Genomic DNA, 26,636 nt, shown 5'->3' on the forward strand with positions numbered 1-26,636 from the left:
ATTCAGCTCACCCATTTCTCAAAAGTGGGTCCAGAAACAGTTTAAATGAATCTATCTTAACTACCACATGTATTTTCTCCTGCACCGAATGTTAGGAGACTGCTAAATCATTTAAGACTCTGAATTTCTTTATCTAAAAAAAAGAAACTGGACATTGACTAGCTCTCAAACAAAAAAAAAGTTTGCCTATGTCATAGGACATCTTGTTGCTAGGCAGCCAGATTTCTCTTCAACTTCCCCACCCACTCCAAAAGTACTGAATTACTCACCTAAAGGGCCATTTCAAACATTTCCAAGCACTTGGCACCACATTTGGAACAATTGAAACCAAAGTTCTTAATATAATTTGGATCCTGAAGTGGACTGAATTATGAACCTTGCCCTTGCCAAAGTGATGTAGATTAGCTTTTAACTCTTTAAACCCTACAGAGCCAAGCAGCACTACCCTAAGGAACTGCAGTGAAATAAAATATTAGAGACAGGTACAAGTCAGTCACCTCAGACAAAAAAAATGACATCCAAAATAGATTTTTAGTTTTGTAATCTTAAAAACTTGTCTGGTCCTAAAACTGGAGCACTAAACAAAAATTCATTGTACCCATCAACAAAGGCCATTAGTTAAAAACAGAACCAGTGTTCAGTCAGCAAGATTGAAGAACCGGTTCTCTACTGCCTTCATTTCCACTGCTCTGCTTGAAGAGGGGAGAGTGTTAGTCACTGATCACTTGTATCAAAAATTTGTTCTATCATTTGCCAGGAACATCCATGCCAACTAAACAGCAGCTCCATGGAAACAGGACAACTATTCAGCTAAGGTTTGAAGCTGTATAGTGGTTGTTCCATAAAAAAGGTTAAATCTATTTGATTTCTATCAAGGCCATTTCAACTAGTTTTGTAGAGCATAAAGCACTTGTTTAAATTTTAACATGTACAGCCTTATACACGAGTGGCAGCTGAGAATGGTCCATCTCAAGTGATATTGGCTCCGTGTTCCCAGAATAGTGGCAGCACAAGTGACCATTTTATTACATGTTCTCTATTAAGAAACCATTCCCAATAAAACAACCTCTTGTTATTCTAATTAGCCACTTCACTCTCATCTATGTCCTTGGGCTGCTGCATTGTTCCAACAGGAAATTTAATCATGAGGGACATCACTGCACCTTTTGCCTGGACAAACTAGTCTTAGAATCACAACCCATTTCCCCCTTGTTTCCTTGCTGGCTTGGTTCATTTCTAATTTCTCAATTTGAATAATGCTGTTATTCACAGCTCCTTTAGATTGCACTTCCCATTCCTAGTCTAATTAAAAATTCATTGGCTGACCCTCCCTCATCTTTTCTTCTCTCCCCACATCCCCTCAAATCAACACCATCAATCACTTGTAATATCTAATACAGTACTAACATTCCCAATTGGAATTAACTAATTGCACTCCAATGCTCCCACACCCATTCAGCATTACCACATTTTGCACATGCAGCAATAACTGATCTCCAGACACCCTGATCAGCTCTGGATTTGTAACTGATGTGGTACATTTACAGAATGGAAGCCAGGATAGTCACCCATCAGCATTTTCACAATCACTGTCCAACTTATAGGATAAGTTTCCTTTCAAAAAGGAAAGTGCACCACCTACCACATGTCCTACCATATGCAACCTTCAATTGTGACAATTGAGCAAGTGATCTCTTCCTTTCAGAGTGTTGAAATGAGTCAGCCTATTAGACAGGATACCAGAATGCAGCTTCTATCTTCAAGGAAGCTGCATGGTTAGGCTAGCTTTGCTGATTTTCACCTACAGATTCATTAACTGCAGTCAAGACAACACATTCCTCAACTCAATCATTCAGTCACTACAAACCAATAAGAGACACCACACTAAGTTAAAATGAACTTTTTTTATTGAGACAGTACTTTTATGATAAATCACAGCAAAAAATCCAGATTGTGTAGGGCAGCTGACACCTACAATTTACACAAGGTGAATATGAACCAGGTCAATTACAAGTGACATGGATTAACTCCGCTCATCCCAATTTGTAAAGAGAATCATTCCCAAACCATAAGGACAGCATTGTTCAGCAGCCCGGTAAGCACCTTCGTCAGTTTTGCAATAACCAATGCAGATATTAGGACAGAAAATTCTGCCTAGAAATGGCAAAATTAAACCCCTTTTCCCACTCCAAAAGCATACATTGGATGAAATCATTCCACTTCCCTCAGTCCACCTGTCCGGATGCTCAGGTTGAAGACATACCTATTGATAAAAGAAAGTGTTAGTGACTGATCAACTTTAACAATCCAGTACTCATGGCAACAACTGACTACAGATTCTGCCTGTATCACAGCCTCACGAGAAGCCTCCCAAGCTTTCCCTCAGTTCTGCTGATATGTCAGTTCAGCAGACGCACTTTCCAAATCAGCTGCATTCATAGCCCAGTGCTAAACATCACTGGTAAAAGCTAGGAGTCTCCTCAAAAACCTAAGGCAGTGATCACCACATTTAGATTAAAAAAGGGATAAGAGTTTGCAAATATATAAAAATGAAATCAACATTTTACTGATAATGCCTCAATAACCACAATTCCCAGTAGCACAATGTTTAAAAACAGACAACTGCTTGAATGTGATACGCAAGACTTAGTGTTAGTGACAACTTCCCCTCTCTGCCCCAAAAACCAGCCATCTTCAAATTACTGCTTACAACCCTGAATCAAACCACCAATAGTGATCCTGTTCACATGTTCTATACTGGCATCCCATGAAGGAATACAAAGATAGTGGCATTGTGGAATTGTCACGAACTGTTAAACCGGAGGGGCAGACTGTAGGGGCATGGGACTTTAAAACCAGATGGGCTTTTGGATCAGTGTCCTTTGAAAGACATTAGCCACCATTAACCTAGTGACCCAAGTATGATGCTAGACCCTGAAAGTGGCCAACTATCTGGCTGAACAAGCCAGTTTAGGAACAATTAAGAATTGGCACCAATCCTTACAGCCTGCAATGGCTTAATCCGAAGTAAAAAACACCCCATTCTACACCAGAAAATGTTGTTATCAGTTTGATTAAAAAAATCATGGCATGTTCTCACCCCAGTCATCTCCCAATGAGTGACTAATTATAGTTACATTTTTAGATTGCAGTTGTTAAGCCATCTTAAAATAACGCCAGCCATTTGGCCCACTCAAAGCTGAAACTAGCCAAGATTTAGAAGCTAGCTGAAGGAATGAAATAGCACGAGGCAAGTTGGGCAAATATTGGAAGGAAATCTTAACTAATCATCAAGTCTCAATCCTGGGTCAATCAATTAAACTAGAAAAAACAAAGTACTTGTATTTAGAATATAAAAACCTAGGCTTTACATAATCTTAACCACATCATGCTGCATTGATGAGATTGGAGTTCCAAGGAGTGACTAGTGTACACCAACTGTTTGTACAGACTGCACCAGAGGAGTTGGTTATATAACAATAGCAAGTACAGCTGAAATTGGACCTACTGCTTAGGATATTCACATCTAAAAAGCTTATATTTCCTAGCTTAAGGATATCCCAATCCAGCCATTGTTAAGCCTTGCCATGAATCACTCAATGTTTTTACAAGTCATTGAAAGACAAAATCTCTTTTGGACGCTATACAGCTTCTGGTAGAGACAGAACACTAGGTGTGTGTGTTAACCGTCATGAGCGATTTGATGGCATAAGATCAAGTAATTTTAAGTAATAAACTTTTGATAGACCAATTATTCCAGGGGGCTGGGATGATCGAGAATGAATAATGAAGCATTGTTAAAAAGAAAATCCAAACATTAAAACATTTTAGGTTAAAGAGCATATTACACCCACGGTAGACAAAAGGAGAGTCATGCTTGGAAAGTAGTGGCGTAAAAGGCTCAAAAGGACTATCCAATCAAGCACCAAATTCACTTACATTAGGCAATTCTTAGGAGCCTTCATATAAAGTACACATTTCAAACATTAATAATTGCGAAGCCTCCAGAGAGCATTCACTCGGTTAATAAAGTTACCGATTAAGCACATGGTAGCCCTGACTAGAGGGAGGTAGCCCAGTGCTATCAGTGCGATAGCAACTAGAGGCCTGACCTGCCCCAGAGAATCTCCCCACTGAGACAACTTAATCTCAATTCAAACATCAAATACATGCAAAGCAGCCGCCTCGGACACTTACCCCCACGAAGAAAACGGCCTTTCGGAAGGTTCGGCGCTTTGCTGCAAACCTGGCCTCAAATTACATCCGCATGGCTGCTTATAATTCTTGGAGCCTACTAAAGCACATTAACCCAAACCTGACACGTGTTCAACCACATCACTCTCCTTCAGAGGGGATTAAATCAATTCCCCAGAAATCGACATATCCAATATGTTTATCATTTACAGCCCTCTTCCCCCTCCTGCCATCCTCAAAAAACCCAACATGCTCCATTCGGAGATACCCTGACAATGGAGCGCGGTCCCTTTAAGGCCCACATTCTAAAATAGAACTCTGCAACATTGTTGCAACTTGAGCTGCAACAATATCGAGGGGTTTCCCACCGCCCAGACGCCGGCGCCTCTTACCCCCCTCACTCATTACCTTACCCAGCCTAATCCCAAACACTAATCACATCTCCTCCCCGGCTGCAAAGAGACAGCGTCCCCCTCCCGCAATCCTTTTATAACCCCAGCCTCCAGGTCCCAATACTAGGCAATTAAAAAATACGCCTGCGCTAATTGTTAAATTACCGGCGCGTGTTTTATAAAGATTGCGTTCATTGTATGTTCATTAAGATTTTAAAAAAAACATATTGTCTGAATTTGCTAAATTAACAAAAAAGAACCGTTCGAAGGCATTGCATTAGTCACCTATTCTCCTCGTGGCTTGGGACTGGCGCGGAATCTGTACCTTGAAGTTACAATGTCCAAATGCGAGCATTGCCTGCAGGGACTGTGAGGACATGATTTTCTTTCCTATAGTTTGACAATCCAGCCAAGTGGGAGAAAGTGGGGACTGCAGATGCTGGAGATCAGAGCTTAAAAATGTGTTGCTGGAAAAGCGCAGCAGGTCAGGCAGCATCAAAGGAGCAGGAGAATCGACGTTTCGGGCATAAGCCCTTCTTCAGGAATGGACCTGACCTGCTGCGCTTTTCCAGCAACACATTTTTAAAATCCAGCCAAGTGGTCATTCTTTCTCATACTGGGGAAAGAAAAAATTACACCTAAACAGCACTTCTTACAAGTCAGCCAATAATGTCGTTTTCAAAATGTAGTATAATTTGCGCACAGCAAGATCCCATAAGCGGCAATGCAACAATGACCAGATGTTCTGCAGAGTCAATGGATTTACCTCGACGTCGTTTCTCAGGGGCTTTTACACAATTACAGTCAACTTACAACAGACAGTCATTCTGCCCTTCGCTTACAGATCATTGTGGAACCCATTTCACTGCTTCACAAACAGAAATGGCTGGAAAAACTCACTAGGTCGTTTTTGTTTCTGATTTCCAGCATCCCACAGCTTTTCAGTTTACTGCTTCCCACCCACAGGTATGATTTGGAGATGCCCGTGTTGGACTGGGGTGTACAAAGTTAAAAATCACACCCACAGATAAGTCTCATAGTGTCTCCAGCTATACAATTCAGAGCAACCAAATGGATTAAGATGTGAAATGATCAGATTTAAGATTGGTCCAACACCATACATCATCTGCACAATTAATAAACACTAATCAGTCTTAAGCTTTGAATGTCTATCATGTAATTACAGGTAATAGGGTTTCTTGCCTTGCAGTGGTACAATGCCTACCTAGAGGTAAAATGTTATTTTGCTGTATTCTGTTACATTTGGGAGAACATTTTGGTTTCTTCCTCAGGGGATGTGGATATCATTGGCAGAGATGGTATTCCTAATTACCCTTGAATTGAGTGGTTTGCTAGACTGTTTCAGAGGCATTGCTGTGAATCTGGAGTCTAAACTAGATAAAGGTGGCAGATTCCCTTCTCTTAAGAATTTATAGAGTCATAGCGATGTACAGCACGGAAACAGACCCTTTGGTCCAATTCGTCCATGCTGACCAGATATCCGAAACTAATCTGGTCCCATTTGCCAGCATTTGGCCCATAACCCTCTGAGCCCTCCCTGTGCATATACCATCCAGATGCCTCTTAAATATTGTAATTGTATTTGAGTGAACAGATGGGTTTCTAGAATAATTGACAAACATGATCACATATTACTGAGCCTGGCTTCCAATTCCAGATTTATTAACTGCATTTGCCTGGGCCTCAGGATGACTAGTCCAATGACATAACCACTATGCCACATCTCCTTTTCAGTACAACATACCTCAAGTCAGCCCTTAGCCACAACTGAAGTTGATTTTAAATAAAGAAAATGTTATGCATCTGCATGAGGCGAATTACTGGTGAAAATCTGTGCTCCTGGACGGGCCCATAACCCAGCCAGTCTCTCCAAAAAGGAAGTGAACCAGAGAGAGATCTTCAGCTTGATCCCCAATCCGCAATTCGAATTGGCCTCAGGATCACTCAATTAAGGAGGAGCAAAATCAACAAGGATTCCCATTCCTGATCACATTCCAAGATGGGGGATGGTGGGAAGCTGAGCTACAGATCAGATGATGGAGTAGGTAATGAACAGCCAGATACAGCATGCAGAGAGTCTGTGAAGAGAGATAGGCACTTGATAGGGCAAAGGTGATGGTTTGAAATGTGTCTATTTTAATGCAAGAAATATCAAGAATAATGGTGACGAACTCAGAGCATGGATCAGTACTTGGAACTATGATGTTGTGGCCATTACGGAGACTTGGATATCACAGGGGCAGAAATGGCTGTTGGATGTTCCAGGATTTAGATGTTTCAAAAGGAATTGGGGGAAGATAAAAGAGGCGGGGGAGTGGCATTGCTAATCAGGGATAGTATCACAGCTGCAGAAAGGGAGATCATCACAGAGGGTTTGTCAAAGAGTCAGTATGGCTGGAAGGCAGAAACAGAAAAGGAGCAATCACTTTATTGGGAGTTTTCTAGAGGCCCTCCAACAGCAACAGAGACACGGAGGAGCAGATTAGGAGGCAGATTTTGGAAATGTGCAGAAGTGACAGGCTTGTTGTCATGGGTGACTTTAATTTCCCTAATATTGATTGGAACCTACTTAATCCAAATAGTTTGGATGGAACAGTTTTTATCAGGTATGTCCAGGAAGGGTTCCTGACTCAATATGTATATAGGACAACTAGAGGGGAGACCATATTGGATTTGGTGCTTGGCAATGAACAAGGTCAGGTGTCAGATCCCTTGGTGGGAGAGCATTTCAGTGACAGTGATCATAACTCCCTGACCTTTACTCATGGAGTGGGATAAGAGCAGACAGTATGGGAAGTATTTAATTGGGGAAGGGGGAATTAAAATGCTGTTGGGCCGGAATTGGGGCACCTAAATTGGGAGTAGATGTTTTCAGGGAAATGCATAACAGAAATGTAGAGTTTGTTTAGGAAGCACTTGCTAATCGTGCTGGATAGGTTTGTCTCACTGAGGCAAGGAAGGGATGATAGGTTGGAAGAACCTTGTGTGACAAGGGATATGGAACACCTAGTCAACAAGAAGAAGGAAGCTTACATTAAGGTTGTGGAGGCATGGGTCAGACAGTGCTTTAGAGGGTTACAAGGTATCCAGGAAAGGACTGAGAATTTAGGAGCGCTAGAAGGGGGCATCAAAAAGCTTTAGCAGGGAGGATTATGGAAAACACTAAGGCACTCTAGACTTATGTGAGGAACAAGAGGATGGCCTGAGTGAGGGTAGGGCTGATCAGGGATATTGGAGGGAACTTGCACCTGGAGTCAGAGAAAATAGAAGAGGTCCTTAATGAATACTTTGCTTCAGTATTCACAACTGAGAGGGAGCTTGTCGTTTGTGAGGATAGTGTGAAACAGACTGATCTGATCAAACAGGTCGATGTTAGGAAGGAGGGTGTGCTGAAAATTTTGAATAACTTAAGGATAGATAAATCCCCTGGGCCAGACGGAATATACCTTAGGTCACTACAGGAAGCGAGGGAAGAGATTGCTGCACCTTTGGCAATGATCTTTGCATTCTCACTGTCCACTGAAGTAGTACCAGATTATTGGAGGGTAGCAAATGTTATCCCCTTGTTTAAGAAAAGGAATAGGGATAATCCTGGGAAGTATAGGCGAGTCAGTCTCACATCAGTGGTGAGCAAAGTATTGGAGAGGATTCTGAGAGACAGGATTTATGATTACTTGGAAAACCATTGTTTGATTAGAGATAGTCAGCATGGCTTTGTGAGGGACAGGTCATGCCACACAACCCTTTTTGAATTCTTTGAGGATGTGACAAAACACGTTGACAAAGATAAAGTAGTGGATGTGGTGTACATGGATTTTAGCAAGATGTTTGATAAGATTTCCCATAGTAGGCTCATTCAGAAACAGCTGAAAATGTGTTGCTGGTTAAAGCACAGCAGGTTAGGCAGCATCTCAGGAATAGGGAATTCGACGTTGCGAGCATAAGCCCTTCATCAGGAATGAGAGAGAGTAGCCAAGCAGGCTAAGATAAAAGGTAGGGAGGAGGGACTTGGGGGAGGGGCGATGGAGGTGGGATAGGTGGAAGGAGGTCAAGGTGAGGGTGATAGGCCGGAGTGGGGTGGGGACGGAGAGGTCAGTAAGGAGATTGCAGGTTAGGAGGGCGGTGCTGAGTTGAGGGAACCGACTGAGACAAGGTGGGGGGAGGGGAAATGAGGAAACTGGAGAAATCTGAATTCATACCTTGTGGTTGGAGGGTTCCCAGGCGGAAGATGAGGCGCTCCTCCTCCAGCCGTCGTGTTGTTATGTTCTGCCGGTGGAGGAGTCCAAGGACCTGCATGTCCTCGGTGGAGTGGGAGGGAGAGTTAAAGTGTTGAGCCACGGGGTGGTTGGGTTGGTTGGTCCGGGCGGCCCAGAGGTGTTCTCTGAAGCGTTCCGCAAGTAAGCGGCCTGTCTCCCCAATATAGAGGAGGCCACATCGGGTGCAGCGGATGCAATAGATGATGTGTGTGGAGGTACAGGTGAACTTGTGGCGGATATGGAAGGATCCCTTGGGGCCTTGGAGGGAAGTGAGTGTGGAGGTGTGGGCGCAAGTTTTACATTTCCTGCGGTTGCAGGGGAAGGTGCCGGGGGGGGAGGTTGGGTTGGTGGGGGGTGTGGATCTGACGAGGGAGTCACGAAGGGAGTGGTCCTTGCGGAACGCTGATAGGGGAGGGGAGGGAAATATATCCTTGGTGGTGGGGTCCGTTTGGAGGTGGCGGAAATGACGGCGGATGATACGTTGTATGCGGAGGTTGGTGGGGTGGTAGGTGAGAACCAGTGGGGTTCTGTCTTGGTGGCGGTTGGAGGAGCGGGGCTCAAGGGCGGAGGAGCGGGAAGTGGAGGAGATGCGGTGGAGGGCATCGTCGATCACGTCTGGGGGGAGTCTGCGGTCCTTGAAGAAGGAGGCCATCTGGGCTGTGCGGTGTTGGAACTGGTCCTCCTGGGAGCAGATGCGGCGGAGACGAAGGAATTGGGAATATGGGATGGAGTTTTTGCAGGGGGCAGGGTGGGAGGAGGTGTAGTCCAGGTAGCTGTGGCAGTCAGTCGGTTTATAGTAGATGTCTGTGTTGAGTCGGTCGCCCGAGATAGAGATGGAAAGGTCTAGGAAGGGGAGGGAGGAGTCTGAGACAGTCCAGGTGAATTTCAGGTCGGGATGGAAGGTGTTAGTAAAGTTGATGAACTGTTCAACCTCCTCGTGGGAGCACGAGGCAGCGCCGATACAGTCATCGATGTAGCGGAGGAAAAGGTGGGGGGTGGTGCCAGTGTAGTTGTGGAAGATGGACTGTTCCACATATCCTACGAAGAGGCAGGCATAGCTGGGGCCCATGGCAACTCCTTTAGTTTGGAGGAAGTGGGAGGATTGAAAAGAGAAGTTATTCAGGGTGAGGACCAGTTCAGTCAGTTGAAGGAGGGTGTCAGTGGAAGGGTACTGGTTGGTGCGGCGGGAAAGGAAGAAGCGGAGGGCTTTGAGTCCTTCGTGATGGGGGATGGAGGTGTACAGGGACTGGATGTCCATAGTGAAAATAAGGCGTTGGGGACCGGGGAAGCGAAAATCCTGGAGGAGGTGGAGGGCGTGGGTGGTGTCCCGAACGTAGGTGGGGAGTTCTTGGACTAAAGGGAACAGGACCGTGTCGAGGTATTGGGAGATGAGTTCGGTGGGGCAGGAGCAGGCTGAGACAATGGGTCAGCCGGGGCAGGCAGGTTTGTGGATTTTGGGCAGGAGGTAGAAACGGGCGGTGCGGGGTTGTGGGACTATGAGGTTGGAGGCGGTGGATGGGAGATCCCCTGAGGTGATGAGGTCATGAATGGTCTGGGAGATGATGGTTTGGCGGTGGGAGGTGGGGTCGTGGTCAAGGGGGCGATAAGAGGAGGCGTTTGGCCTCAGCGGTATAAAGGTCAGTGCGCCAAACTACCACCACGCCTCCCTTGTCTGCGGGTTTGATGGTGAGGTTGGGATTGGAGCGGAGGGAGTGGAGGGCTGCACGTTCTGAGGATGGGAGGTTGGAGTGGGTGAGAGGGGTGGACAGGTTGAGTCGGTTAATGTCACGGCGGCAGTTGGCTATAAAGAGGTCGAGGGCGGGTAGGAGGCCAGCACGGGGTGTCCAGGTGGAAGGGGTGTGTTGGAGGCGGGAGAAGGGGTCGTCAGAGGGTGGGCAGGAGTCTTGGTTGTGAAAGTAGGCACGGAGGCGAAGGCGGCGGAAGAATTGTTCAATATCTCGGCGCGTGTTGAACTCATTAATCCGAGGGCGTAGGGGAATGAAGGTGAGGCCCCTGCTGACGACTGATCTTTCATCCTCAGAGAGGGGGAGATCTGGAGGGATGGTGAAAATCCGGCATGGTTGGAAGCTAGGACCTGGTGTGGGACTGGAGCTGGGGCTGGGGGCGGGGTTAGGGGCGGGGACAGAGATCCAAGTAGGGGCGGAGTTAGACGTGGTGACAGGCTCATTCAGAAAGAAAAGAGGCACGGGAAACGGGGAAACCTGTCTGTCTAGGTACAGAATTGGCTGGCCCTTAGAAGACAGGAGGTGGTGGTAGATGGAAAGTATTTAGCCAAGAGCTCATTGACCAGTGGTGTTCCACAGAGATTGGTTCTGGGAGCTCTGCTCTTTGTGATTTTTATAAATGACTTGGATGAGGACGTGGAAGGGTGCGTTAGTAAGTTTGTTGATGACACGAAGATTGGTGGGGTTGAGGATAGTGTGGAGGGCTGTTGTCAGTTTCAACAGGACATTGACAGGATGCAGAAATAGGCTGATAAGTGGCAGACGAAGTTCAACCTGGAAAAACATGAAGTCATTCGCTTTGGAAGGTTGAATTTGAATGCAGAATACAGGGTTAAAGACAGGATTCTTGGCAGTGTGGAGGATCAGAGGGATCTTGGGGGTCCATGTCCATTGATCCCTCAAAGTTGCCACCCAGGTTGATAGGGTTGTTAAAAAGGCGTGTGTGTATATATATATATATATATATATATAGCAGGGGGATTTAGATTGAGTGCCGCAAGGTTGTACTGCAGCTCTATAGAGTCTTGGAATATTATGTTCAGTTCTGGCCACCTCATTGTAGGAAAGATGTAAAAGCTTGAGAAAGGGTGCAGAGGAGATTTACCAAGATGCTACCTGGACTGGAGGGCATGTCTTGTGAAGAAAGGTTGAGTGAGCTAGGACTTTTCTCATTGGAGTGAAGAAGGATGAGAGGTGACTTGATAGAGGTGTACAAGGTATTGAGAAGCACAGATACAGTGGATAGTCAGAGACATTTTCCCATGGCGGAAATGTCTATCACAAAGGGGCATAATTTTAAGATGATTGGAGAAAAGTTTAGGGGAGATGTCAGAGGTAGGTTCTTTACACAGAGAGTGGTGGGTGCGTGGCATGCACTGCCAACTGTGGTAGTACAGTCAGAAACATTGGGGACGTTTAAGCGACTCTTGGATGGGCACATGAAAGTTAGTACAATGAAGGGTATATAGGTTAGTCTGATCTTAGAGTAGGATGAAAGGCTGGAACAACATTGAGAGCTGAAGGGCCTATACTGTTCTATGTTCTATGGCATTGGCGGGCTGGGCAGTGTTAGGTTCCTGATCACAGGGCTCAGTAGCTCATGGCTCATGCAGCGGGTTCTGCCACATCCACACGGCTTCACGGTTGTCGTTCCAGCTCAGTCACATTTTGGTTTGGTTTTGGTTGCCCCCGGGGCCACCTCCTGACGTCCTCCTGCGGGAGGCCAGGGCCCCATGTGTCTCTATCCCTGCTCCATCTCGGGCAGCGGCGTCGGAAGATGAGCCAGGACCCCACTGGTCAGGACTTGGAGCCAGGATCCCGTCTGTCAATGTCCAGCATCGGCAGAGACTGCGGGACCAATGCAGCATGACCATCTCCAGCTCGGAGGCAATGGGAAGGGAGCACATTGCCAGGATCCTGGGGAAGATGTTGGATGGCAGCGACTGAGGGAGCAGAGAGGATGAAGTCTACAGAGAGGGACAGCTGAACCTCTGAAGCTGTTTCAGTTTTAGAAATATCAATTTAATATTAATTTATTCAATATTTTACCATTTATACAGCTTATTCAGTAATTTATTCTGTAATCTAAGATAGCGCTGGAATGTGGTGACATTATCCATTTTTCACTGGCCTTAGGTACAAGTGACAATGCATTAAATAAATAACATTCCAATGAAGCGTGCTGCTGCAGACTTCTAAGAACACAAAGAATACATTCGGTTGGGACAATCACAGACCTGCCAATACCCAATGTCAAAGCACCACACATAGTGGTTCAATAAAACACTTTTCCTTTAATCAGCTAAAGTATGAATGAAAGGAATAGAAAAGGAAAGGTCATGCTGTGATCAGCAATTATCAATGAGAATTTTTAGACATCGGCACTTCAATGCCTTGATTTTCATTTTGCCATTATAATTATGTGTTTGCACAGCTTTTCCTGGCTTATAATTACATCAACCCCACCCTGTCTCTTAACAGTTATTAAAATGTCTAGAATTATTTCTGAGGTTTGAATGGATCTCTTTTAAGTCTCTTTCATTGTCTTTCATTCATGTCCAAATTTCCCACTCGATTTTTCACTCAGCTTCTTCCCCCACCCCAGTCCCTGAAGGTGGTGACTGGGTACAGTTCTCTAAGCAAAGTGTTTCTCCTAACTTTACTCAATCTTAATTAACCATATTTTTTAAAAGCACTGAAAATGCTGGAAATCTGAAATAAAAACTAAAAGTTTGGGAGAAACATTGGCGATCTGGCAGCACTTTGCAGGAGGAGAAAGTATTAAATTTTTGAGTCCAGTGTGACTCTTAACGAGGTTCCAGAGAAGAGTTAGCTCTATTTCTCTCCACAGATGCTGCCAACTTACTGGGTTTCTCTAGCATTCTGTTTCTGATTAATCCAACCTCAGGTCCTTTACTGGGTAAATACATACAGTTAGGAATAGCTTCTTTGATGCAGTTCAGGCTAACCACTTGGGGCGGCACGGTGGCACAGTGGTTAGCACTGCTGCCTCACAGCACCAGAGATCCGGGTTCAGTTCCCGCCTCAGGCGACTGACTGTGTGGAGTTTGCACGTTCTCCCCGTGTCTGCGTGGGTTTCCTCCGGGTGCTCCGGTTTCCTCCCACAGTCCAAAGATGTGCGGGTCAGGTGAATTGGCCATGCTAAATTGCCCGTAGTGTTAGGTAATGGGTAAATGTATGGGTGGGTTGCGCTTCGGTTGGTCGGTGTGGACTTGTTGGGCCGAAGGGCCTGTTTCCACACTGTAAGTAATCTAATCACTAAACCAGCCAAATACAAGATCTTGCAGTTCTGAGGAAGGGTCACTCAACCTGAAACACTAACTCTGATTTCTCTCCATAGATGCTGCCAGACCTGCTGAGCTTTTCCAGCAATTTCTGTTTTTGTTGCTGATTTATACCACCTGCAGTTTTTTCAATTTTTACAAGATGTTACAGTCTGCCTGGGAAAAAGCCACAAGGTAACAGACTGATTGAAGGCCAATTAGTGACCCACACTTCAATAACAATCAGATAAAGCTCCAACACTCAAATCAAGCAACACAAGTCACCTCGCACCACACAAATGCCAGGCAATGAACATCTCCAATAAGAGACAATGCCCCTTGGTATTCAATGGTGTTACCATCACTGAATCCCCGACTATCACCATTCTTTGGGTTGCCATTCCCCTACCAGTCCATATCAACCTTTATGCTCCACCTGAGCCTTCTACTTTCTATCCCAGCCTCATTTCTCTTCTCCCTCATAAACTTGTCTAGCTTGTCCTTAAATGCTTCTACACACTTCACCTCAACCACGCTCTGTGCTAATGAATTCCACATTCTCACCACTCTCTAGGATAAGAGACTTCTTCCAAATTCCCTGTTAGATTTATAGAGTTGTACAGCACAGAAACAGACCCTTCAGTCCTACTCATCCATGCCGAATCTAGATCCATTTGTCAGCATTTGACCCACATCCCTCTAAATTATTCCTATTCATGTACCCAAATATGGAGGTTATCCTGGCGATTCCATTAACTTAGTGGAATACATGACGGTGATTTGCTATATTAGCAAGTGCATTGACAACATCACTGTGTCCATGACCATCATTTCTCACCCCAACCAGAAGCCGTGGATGACTGCAAAGGTGTGTGCACTGCTGAGGACCCGTGATTCCACCTTCAGAGCAGATGACAAGGCAGCCCTAACAACTGTGAGGACAAACCTGACTGGAGCCATCAAAGAGGCAAAGCATGCAAACGCACAGAGAATACACAGCCATCTTCAGGACAACGACGATACAGGGAGCATGTGGAAGGGCATCCAGGTCATCACCAACCACGGAACAGCATCGCCTGCTTGGGCTGGGGATGCCTCTCTCTCGGATGAGTTGAACAATTTCTATGCATGGGTTTGAGGCATGAAATGATGTGGCAGTGAGGAAGACCACCCTCCCTCCTGTTAGGACGGGCTACCATCCCCGTGTTCGTTTGAAGGAGAGAAACACTGGATCTGATTCAAAATATAAGCTGTTTACTGAGAGAGAGCCGTACACAAAATACAGTGAGGTGTTTTCAGCTCACTGGAGAAAGTGCCTTCTGACTATTTTTTAAATTTGTCTATCCTTTTGTTCTCTCACATTCCAGAGTTACATCCTTATTTGGTAAAACTCAGAATTTTCATATGTGATTGGGTCTCGCCTGATAACGTTCTATTACCTCAGTTTGAGCTACGTGTATCTAGACACGGCTCTAATGTCCTGTTATCTCTCACCCTCCCTGGGGCCTCTTCAGGCTATGCCATCAGCTTTTCAGTCTGTTCTTAGTGTAACATAATGGCTTACTGTTGTCTAGTGAAGCTAACAAGTTCCAGACTTGCTAATACTACCTTACGTGAGCACTACCTAACAATAAAGTTTCTTACACTGCCTAACCTTAATAATGGATCCCAACACTCCCAACAACCGGGTTCTGTGTCTTACCACGGCCAATGTAAGGAAAACCCTATGCAGAGAAACCCACAGAAGTCTGCTGGACCAGATAACAACCCTGGCAGAGTGCTCAGGGTCTGACATGCTGGCGGATGGTTCTCACGGACATCTTTAACATCTCCCTGAGCTGTGCCATAGTGCCAACATGCCTCAGGGCCACTACCATCATCCCTGTGCTGAAGAAGCCTTCAGCGTCCTGTCTCAGTGACTACTGCCCTGTTGTACTTACACCCATCATCATGAAGTGCTTTGAGAGACTCATGATGAGGCATATTAAGACCCTGCTATCCCCTTAGTGGACACCCTGCAGTTGGCATATTGACCCAACCACTCAACAGATGATGCCATCTCCATCACCCTCCATCTGGCTCTCACCCCCTTGGACAAGAAGGATACCTACATCAGATTACTGTTCATAGACTTCAGTTCTGCACTTAACACTACCATTCCTCAGCACCTGATTGGAAAGCTGAGTCTGCTGGGCCTAAATACCTCCCTTTGTAGCTGGATCCTGGACTTCCTGACTGGAGACCTCAGTCAGAATGGATTGGGAACAGCATCTCCAACTCCATCACAATGAGCTCGGAGGCCCCCCTCCCCCAGGGCTGTGTGCTCAGTCCACTGCTGCTCACCCTGTTGACACACGACTCTGCAGCGATGTACAGCTTGGATCATATCATCAAGTTCGCTGATGACACAACTGTAGTGGGTCTCATCAGCAGGAACGATTGGTCAGCATACAGAGAGGAGGTGCAGTGACTAACAGACTGGTGCAGAGCCAACAACCTATCTCTGAACGTGGACAAAATAAAAGAGATGGTTGTTGACTTAAGGACGGCTCAAAGCCACCACTCTCCACTGGACCTCCCCGGCTGCCCCGTGGAGATCATGAAGAGCCCCAAATTTCTTGGCATCCGCTTGGCGGAGAATCTCACCTGGTCCCTCAACACCAGCTCCGTAGCTGAGAAAGCTCAGCAGCATCTCTGCTTTCTGTATAGGTTGAGGAAAGCCCACCCCCCCCCCCCCCATCCTCATCACATTCTACAGAGGGTTCATTGAGAGTACCCTGAGCTGCTGCATCACTGCCTGGGTCGGGAATTGCACTGTCTTGGATCATAAGACCCTACAACGGATAGTGAGGGCAGCTGAGAAGATCATTGAGGTCTCTTTCCCCTCCATTACAGACATTTACACCACACACTGCATTCAAAAGGCTAACAGCATTGTGGAAGCCTCACACACCCTTCATCCAAACTCTTCTCCCTTCTGCCATCTGGCAGAAGATACCGGAGCGTTCCCTCTCTCACGGCCAGACTGTGCAACAGTTTCTTCCCCTAGACCACAAAGCTCCTTAACACAGTATGATCGGACTCTTTTCCATCTGAAATTCTTTGCATGTCTTTTCAAATTGCTGCTAGAACAATGGTTTATTAATGATATTCATTATTACACTGTAATTTGTCCACCACTGTGCCTATTGTCTTGTCTTGTCAGGAATTACTGTGCTGTCTTGCGTGTTTTGAACTTCTTATTCACTTTATGCTGTCCTGTGTATGATCGTGTAGTTTGTGCTGTCCAAGTAGCACCTCGGTCCTGGAGGAACGCTGACTCGTTTTTACTGTATCCGTTGTAAGTGGTAGAAATGATGAATAAAGCTTCCCTTGACCCTTCACTCTTGACCTTATATTGATGGCCTCCAGATATATTCTTCTCCAGTTGCAATTTTATAGCACCTTTGACAATTCAAAGATGTCCCAAATCACTGTACGTCCAATGAAGTGTTTATTGATGCCCAGTTACTGTCATAACGTAGAAAGCACAGCAGTCAACTTCACACAGCAAGATCCCACAAACAGCAATGAGATAAACAGTCAAGTAATCTGCGCACTAACCCTCAAATATATTGCCATTTTCCCACTCACACCTTCAATGCAGTGAGTTCTTTGTTCAGATGAGTCTTATTCAGCACGGTGGTAATTGGGAAAGTGGAATACTTGCTTTTATAAAATAGTTTCCTAATCAACCTGTTCAGACATTTTACAACACAGCACCCGAAGCAGGCTTCCGGGTCAAAGGTAGTCACCCAACTGCTGCACCCCATAAGAGCCCAAATATGAACATTTATACACAGGTACAAAATCTCAAGTCTGGCTGTTCATATATCACAATGGTCCAAAAGCCAGACATTTTCACATCAGTACTAATTGAATAAGAATTAAAGAAACCTTAGTTGGACATTTCAGCCTGGACTTGAATTAGTGTGGTGTGGCACCAGACTAAGTTATTAGTTTTGATGCTTCAAGAACTGTTCTATCCCAGCAACAAAGCAACTCCTATCCTCTATCCAATCTGACTTGACCCACCCAGGGCCTGAAATCTAACGACATCTGAATCTGGCATGGCCTGGGTCCACAGCTTGCTGGTTTTGAGACACTGTACCTGTAGCAGCTTATATGTTCAGAAACATCTTAAAGCCCTTTACAAACAGAGAGTTACTTTGAAGCATAAAGAGCTCTTGTTACATAGCTATACTTGGCAGTCAATCTGCACCCTATTATCATCAGTGTGTGAATGAGCAGTTCATACATTTTGTAGCCCTGTCAATGACAGGACGAATGGTGGCTAAGGCAGCAAAAGAACACTTGGTGATCTTCTTTAAAGCCATTTGTGCTCCTTAACTGGAACAGATAAATGGGTCCTTAGTATGACACACGACGTGAAGGTCACCACCTTCAGCAATACAGCATTTCTTCACTGCTTTACTGAAGAAACACCCCAAGTGGCTTGATCCACTGCCTCAGATGGACCAGGCAGCTTAATCAATGGCCCTCCTACAGGCTTCCTGTATGTGTTAAATTCCTAACTCATAACCTCAAATTATTCCTCTTGCTATCACTTGTGCTAAACCTGTAATTGCCTGGGCCTTCAGCCAATTGTTTTGAAGCTCACTAAGTTCTCTGCTGTACAATTTGGACAAACAGAGCTCACACTTATAGTACTAGGCATTTCTTGAAGGTTGAGAGGATCACACAGTTTACTGAAAGACTAGTGATCGAATTATGGTACTTTCCTAGGCCTCAATACTGTTTGAAATCAATATCACTCCCAATTCTCAGATACTCTTCCAACTACAACCTATGTTTATATAAGCACTGACTTAGCAAAATGTAACTCATCTCTTCACAGGAACATCAGCAAAACAAAATTCTGACACTAAGCCACATAGGGAAGACTGAAGCGATTCAGCAAGGTGTTTAGGGAATGTCTTTCATAGAATCCCTGCAGTGTGGAAACAGGCCATTTGGCCCAACAAGTCCACACCAACCCTTCGAAGAGTAACCCACCCAGACCATTCCCCTACTCTATTGCTCTACATTTACCCTTGACTAGTGCGTCTAACCTAGACATCCCTGAACACTGGTAATTTAGCACAACCAATTCACCTAACCTGCACATCTTTGGATTGTGGGAGGAAACCCACACAGACACAGGGAGAATGTGCAAACTCCACACAGACAGTTGCCCGAGGGTGGAATCAAAACTGGTCCCTCACGCTGTGAGGCAGCAGTGCTAACCATTGAGTCACTGGGCTGTTCCTATAGGAAGAGAGGAAGAGAAACAGTGAACTAGGAAAAGGCAGGGCTTAGTAGCTGAAGGACTGGTATCCAGGAGACACTTGCATTTATATAGCACCATTCATGACTTAAGAGTGTGCCATTACTCTTCACATATGAACACGAAATAAAAGCAGAAGTAGACCATTCAGTCTCTTGAGCCCAGTCCCACTTTCAATAAGATAATGGCCAATCTGTTTGCTGTTCAAATTCCACATTCCCACCTACCTGAAAATACCTTTGAATCCCCTGCCTAACAAGAAACTGGCTAATTCTGTCTTAAAAATATTCAATGACCCTGCCTCCAGCATCTTGTGAGGCAAAGACTTCCAAAGTTGCACAACCCTTTGAGACAAAGAAAACCTCCTAATCTCTGTCCTAAAACAATGTCCCCTAGTCTGGAGATCACCTACAAGAGGAAACATTGTTCCCATATCCACCATTCAATACCATTCAGGACCTGTGCACTTCAATTCCAATCACCCTTTACCTTCCTCAATTACACAACAATACATCTACCTACTTCACTCACCAACTGTTTTAAGACTCCACGATGTAATTCTTCTGGACATGAGGACATGTCAGTTGCAAAGACCATGTCTTTTTTATTTCTCTGTAATCTTGATTGTGGGGTTAAATAGGAAAAGGATTATTTTAAAAACAAGGGATTGCGCCCCGTATGCAAAGACCAGGAGTGTATAAGCGAATTATAGAGCCATAGAGATGTACAACATGGAAACAGACCTTCAGTCCAACTTGTCCATGCCAACCAGATATCCTAACCTAATCTAGTCCCAGTTGCCAGCATTTGGTCCACATCCCACAAAATCCTTCCTATTCATATACTCATCCAAATGTTGCAATTGTACCAGCCTCCACACCTTTTTCTGGCAGCTCATTCCATACACATGCCACCCTCTGCGTGAAAAAGTTGTCCCTTAGGTCCCTTTTATATCTTTCCCCTCTCACCCTAAACCTATGCCCTCTAGTTCTGGACTCCCCCACCCCAGGGAAAAGTCTTTGTCTATTTATCCTATCCATGCCCCTCATGATTTTATAAATCTCTATGAGGTCACCCCTCAATCTCCGACGCTCCAGGAAAAACAGGCCCAGCCTATTCAGCCTCTTCCTCTAGCTCAAATCCTCCAACCCTGGTAACATCCTTGTAAATCTTTTCTGAACACTTTCAAGTTTCACAACATCCTTCCAATAGGAAGGAGACCTGAATTGCACGCAATATTCCAAAAGTGGCCTAACCAACATCCTGTACAGCTGCAACATGACCTCCCAACTCCTGCGAGCCAGTTCTGTATCCAAATGGCTAGTTCTCCCTGTATTCCATGAGATCTAACCTTGCTAACCAGTCTCCCATGGGGAACCTTGTCGAACGCCTTACTGAAGTCCATATGGATCACGTCTGCTGCTCTGCCCCCATCAATCTTCTTTGTTACTTTTTCAAAAACCTCAATCACGTTTGTGAGACATGATTTCCCAAGGACAAAGCCATGTTGATTATCCCTAATCAGTCCTTGCCTTTCCAAATAGATGTACATCCTGTCCCTCAGGATTCCCTCCAACAACTTGCCCACTGCCAACGTCAGGCTCATCGGTCTATAGTTCCCTGGCTTGTCCTTACCACCCTTCATAAACAGTGGTACCATTTTTGCCAACCTTCAATCTTCCAGCACCTCACCTGTGACTATCAATGATACAAATATCTCAGAACGAGGCCCAGCAATCACTTCCTTAGCTCCCCACAGACATCTAGGGTACACTTGATCAGATCCTGGGGAATTATCTAACTGTATGCGTTTCAAGACATCCAGCACTTCCTCCTCTGTAATATGAACATTTTTCAAAATGTCACCATCTATTTCCCTATATTCTAAATCTTCCATGTCCTTTTCCACAGTAAACACTGATGCAAAATACTCATTTAGTATCACCCCCATCTCCTGCGACTCCACACAAAGGCTACCTTGTTGATCTTTGAGGGGCTCTATTTGCTTCCTAGTTATCCTTTTGTCCTTAATGTATTTGTAAAATCTCTTTGGAGTCTCCTTAACCCTATTTGCCAAAGCTATCTCATGTTCCCTTTTTGCCCTCCTGATTTCCCTCTTAAGTATACTCTTACTACCTTTATACTCTTCTAAGGATTTTCTCTATCTCTCCTGTCTATATCTGATATACACTTCCTTCTTTTTCTTAATATAACCCTCAATTTCTCTAGTCATCCAGCAATCCCTACACCTACCAGCCTTTCCTTTCACCCTAACAGGAATATATTTTCTCTGGACTCTCGTTATATCATTTCTGATGGCTTCCCATTTTCCGGCCGTCCCTTCACCTGTGAACATTTGTACTCAATCAGCTTTTGAAAGGTCTTGCCTAATACCGTCAAAATTAGCCTTCCTCCAATTTAGAACTTCAACTTTTAGATCTGGTCTATCCTTTTCCATCATTTTCCATCATTATTTTAAAATGAATAGAATTATGGTCACTGGCCCCAAAGTGGTCCCCCACTGACACCTTAGTCATCTGCACTACCTTATTTCCCAAGAATAGGTCACGTTTTGCACCTTCTGTGGTAGGTAAACCCACATACTGCCTCAGAAAATGTTCTTGTACACTCTTAACAAATTCGTCCCCGTCTAAACCCTTAACAGTCCCAGACTATGTTTGGAAATTTAAAATCCTCTGCCATAACCACCCTATTATTCTTATACATAACTGAAATCTCCTTATAAATTTGTTTTGCAATTTTCCTCTGACTATTAAGGGGTCTATAATACAATCCCAATAAGGTGATCATTCCTTTTTTGTTTCTCAGTTCCATCCAAATAACTTCCCTGGATATATTTCTGGGAATATCCTCCCTAAGTACAGCTGTAATGCTATCCCTTATCAAAACACCACTCCCCCTCATCTCTTGTTTCCCTTTCTATCCTTCCTAAAGCATTTGTATCCTGGAACATTAAGCTGCCAGTTCTGACCATCCCTGAGCCATGTTTCTGTAATTGCTATGTTATCCCAGTCCCATGTTCCTAACCATGCCCTAAGTTCATCTGCTTCCCTGTTAGGAGATTGCATTGAAATAAATGCAGTTTAATTTATCAGTCCTACCTTGTTCTCTGCTTTGACCCTGCCTGCCCTGACTGGTTGACTTGCTTCTTTTGTGCTACAAATTTCTATGTTTCTTTTTAAATGAATATTACGGCCTCAGACCATCATCTGAAAGCTACAATTGCAGATAATTGCTTGCTTTACCAAGCACAAGAAATAAGGACATCTGGAAAGTATTGGAAAGATTATGATTATGGGCAAAACTTGTTCTCAATTTTGACTTTTCTGACGTTCCTTGTAGCCACAAACTTTGTTTATGTCTCCCAAGAGAATTCTCTTCTTCCTTCCCAATGTTCAGATCTGAAAGTTCTTGCTATCTTCTCCATCAGTGATTGACAAGATAACTGCACAGTCAAGTGTAAAAATGGGTCAAATAGGTCACGATATTCTTAGTTTCTTGAATGCTCTTGCTGAGTTACCTGACAGTGCAGAGGTGATATCCGAAGATGTTGTCTACAGTTCTTTCTGCAAAATTGTGCTGTGTCAGGTCATATATGCTGGCTGAGCTGCTGATCTCCCTCCTTCGGTTCAATGCACTGAGTCTGGCTGGAATAAAGTTCTCTGATGCTAGTCTGCAAGGTTTGCAGATTACCAACCTTCATGCATGATTCTAGCTAATAAATACCAGCAAGTGGTTCACCAGTCGTGGTATCACACTTTGGTGCTATTACATCGTCACCAGAATGCAAGTCATTAATGAGGAAGGCGGTTCCTAAACATTTGCCATCAAGGCACGCTTCACTGAGATAAACAATTCCACAGCACACGCAATTTCTTCACGTTGTGAAGTCTACACATGTGCAGCTTTGCTGTGAGCACCTAGTGTCAGCAGATATTGCCTTCATTAATAGACTTTTCCAGCTTTTCCAACAACCCATTTTCAGCTCTGATTTCCAGCATCTGCAGTCCTCACTTTCTCCTTCATTAATAGACACCAAGACTCCAGAGAAGATGGACAGCATGGGCTTGATCTCAATACTCAGGTAAAGTGGCATGCCTCCTGAAAACTTTGTGCACTTCTCACCTTGCCCTGGACTAGGAAGCAGACAGCAGCCCAGATAATGGCATCTCCTCCAGCCTAAGGACAAGAATGTGGATTATCGAATGATGGGATAATGGTCTTTGGCACTGTCTTTACTAAGCCAAGACTTCATCAGTAACAACTCACAAATTGGTATTCTCTATCACCTCGAAGGACAAGGACAGCAACTTCTCAGGAAAACCACCACTGCCACACTCCCCTCCAAGGCATGCACCATGTTGACTTTTCAAAAATTAATTCACAGGATGAGGGTGTCACTGGCTAGGCCAGCATTTATTTCCCATCCCTATTTGCCCAGAGGGTAGTTAAGAGTCAACCATGTTGCTGTGGGTCTGGAGTCACATGTAGGTCAGACCAGGTAAGGACAGCAGTTTCCTTCCCTAATGGATATTAGTGAACCAGATAGATTCTTTCCCAACAATTGACAATCATCACTAGACTTCTAATTCCAGTTTTTATTGAATTCAAATTTCACTATCTGCCTTGGCAGGATTCAAACCCAGGTCCCCAGAACATTATCTGGGTCTCTGCTTTACTATGCCATCACCTCCCCAACAGGTATCACGGTTGCTTCTGCATCACTGGGTCAAAATCCTGGAACTCCTTCCCTGACAGCACTGTGGGAGCATCTTCACCATTTAGATTACAGCAGCTCAAGGAGGAGAAAGTGAGGACTGCAGATGCTGGAGATCAGAGCTGAAAAATGTGTTGCTGGAAAAGCGCAGCAGGTCAGGCAGCATCCAAGGAGCAGGAGAATCGACGTTTCGGGCATAAGAAGAAAGGCTCCTGCTCCTTGGATGCTGCCTAACCTGCCGCGCTTTTCCAGCAACACAAGGAGGGCTGCCTCCAAACCCATTATTTAAGAATACATCAAGACTAACATGTTTTGTTGAGGACAGTTTATCGCTTGCTACATTTCCGCTCGAAGCAACCACGCCCTGGTGTTAGCTGTCTCGTCTTTATATACAGTTGTCAGTACTGTCTTGCCGTCAAAAATGAAACGAAACCATATCAAACAAAAAAAATCTAATATCAGGAGCATTGTAACCCCAGGGAATTAACATGTCACGGGTGGGGGAAATAATCCATCCCACTCCTACAATCTCCATCAATATTGAAAACCTTCAAGTGCACCAATGGAAACACAGGCACCATCTGCAAGAACACTCGGGTACAGATGCAACCTATCTCATTAACTATATAACTCGGTTTTTAATATCCACGAACTGGACCAGTTAAATACTAACACTGTCCAGCACCACCTTCTCAAACAATGAATGGGCAACAAATCTTAATGGTACCTGCATTGAGAATGAATTTTGAAAAGGGGTTTTTAGTTTGACTGGGTCACGTGTTGGTATTTGTCCTGATGGTGGATTAAGCACATGCCAAGGATTATTGTATAGGGCCATGTTTGAAATAGATCCTTTATCAACTGAACTATTTAGCTGCACTGATCTGCGAACACATTAATCGGTATCTTCATGTACTCTCAGTGCTTTCTTGAAGTAATGTTTTAATCCTTCAGATTGAAAGTGAAATCTCACGTCTTCCAGCTGTTTAATTTCCAATGCACCATATTGCTCAAGCCACGCTGTACATTAAACAGAATTAACGTTCCAGCCCTCACTGCATGAGAAAGTGTCTAAAGCATGGGTTTACCAACAGTGAGATATCTCGTCTCCCAGGCTGAAGTGCAATAAGAACAGATGGCAACAGTGGGAAGGGAAGTAATAAAACAGCAATTTTAAAGAGGCAATGATGTCAAGAGGGAGACAAAAGCATTTCAGGAATTAATTCAAATGATTGTGGGAGATGTATACATATAGGGAAACAACAAGTAGAGACAGGTAGTGGAAGATTGAGACATTTGTATAAGACCTGCACAGATGTAAAGAAACTGAAAGAGACAAGGACAACACAAGCAAACAAGCTGGACATAATTTAATGGCCTCCCCAAATTTGGTGGCAGGGGCATTTACTCAGACAGGAAGATAACAAGTAGGGATACTGTTGACTGTCCACCTTTACCCTGATAAAGCCTGCAGTGGAAAGACGTGGACAGCCTGCTGCTATGTGACTAATTGAGACTCAGGCTTACAATTATGACTGAATTACAAACCTCACCCCATTGCCACTCATATTTTCCAAGGTATTGCCATGGAGAAGGCAGTGGGGAATGACAGGCATCCCAAACTCCCATGTAATTAAAAAATATTGTGCATTTGAACAAATTCCTTTTGTTTGCAGAGAACAAGGCCCTGAAACGTACAAATATGTGTCACTTTTTGCAAGCTTAAACAAGCCACTTTACCAGCTCAATCATCTTAACATAGCTGTTGGTTATGGTTGTTAATACCGGGAGGTTGGTAAACCTATAGTTTTACTGTTGTTCTTCCCATTGCAACACCTCAGCCTATCAGAGTTGACTTGTCAACCAATTAGGTGGCACATGGCTCAGTGGTTAGTACTGCTGCCCTTACAGCGCCAGGAACTCCCGTTTGATTCCCGCCTCGGGCAACTGCCTGTGTGGAGTTTGCACATTCTGCTTATGTCTGCGTGGGTTTCCTCTGGGTGCTCTGGTTTCCTCCCACAATCCAAAAATGTGCAGGTTAGTTGAACAGCTCAGGCTAAATTGCACACAGTGTTCTGGTGTATTAGTCAGAGGAAATGGGTCTGGTGGGGTACTCTTCGGAGGGTTGGTGTGGATTGTTGGGCCAAATGGCCAGTTTCAATACTGTAGGAAACCAAATTAATTGGGATGCTTTGCTCCTGTATTGTAAATTGTTCTGAGACTTTGAATTCTGCCATTCTTGCATTTGTCCTGAAAACAACAAGACAAAAAGAGTCAGCAAACGGTCTCTTCCTTCAGCAAGGTTCAAGCTCTGTACCACCAAGACACTTTTCATAAAAATTGTATGAAAATGTTTCTATGATCCAACCCGATCATATACAGACGGTCAGAGAAGGGGACGGACATGAGGTTGAATGAGATGAACAATAATGGATCCTGGTCCCAACAATGTCAACCAGATGTATTAGACAGTGCAACCTGCAACCCAGTTCGTAACATTGGTAAACCCCAGGTGAGGCAACAAAAAAGAGGAAAGCTTATAGCTAACTTCAGAAAGTTTCCCCCTGATTCAAGCATCAGGAGATTAAGTTAGCCAATAATTTAGACAATTAAAGAAATGACATAAAGCTTCTTCTACTGTTGAAATCAGATGGTTTAATTTTGTGATCCCATGCTACCA

The 26,636-nt window shown here is 44.5% G+C and overlaps 1 long non-coding RNA gene across 1 annotated transcript; it reads right to left on the minus strand.

Moving 5' to 3' along the window:
* Positions 1 to 1,889: 1,889 nt before the first annotated feature.
* On the minus strand, positions 1,890 to 4,722 carry LOC132831401 (uncharacterized). The gene is made up of 2 exons (XR_009646494.1): positions 4,198 to 4,722; positions 1,890 to 2,263 (listed from the first exon to the last, which is right to left on the minus strand). It is a non-coding gene; the product is annotated as an uncharacterized LOC132831401 (long non-coding RNA).
* Positions 4,723 to 26,636: the final 21,914 nt, after the last annotated feature.

Source organism: Hemiscyllium ocellatum, chromosome 33, assembly GCF_020745735.1.
Source record: "Hemiscyllium ocellatum isolate sHemOce1 chromosome 33, sHemOce1.pat.X.cur, whole genome shotgun sequence".
Classification (NCBI taxonomy): Eukaryota; Metazoa; Chordata; class Chondrichthyes; order Orectolobiformes; family Hemiscylliidae; genus Hemiscyllium; species Hemiscyllium ocellatum.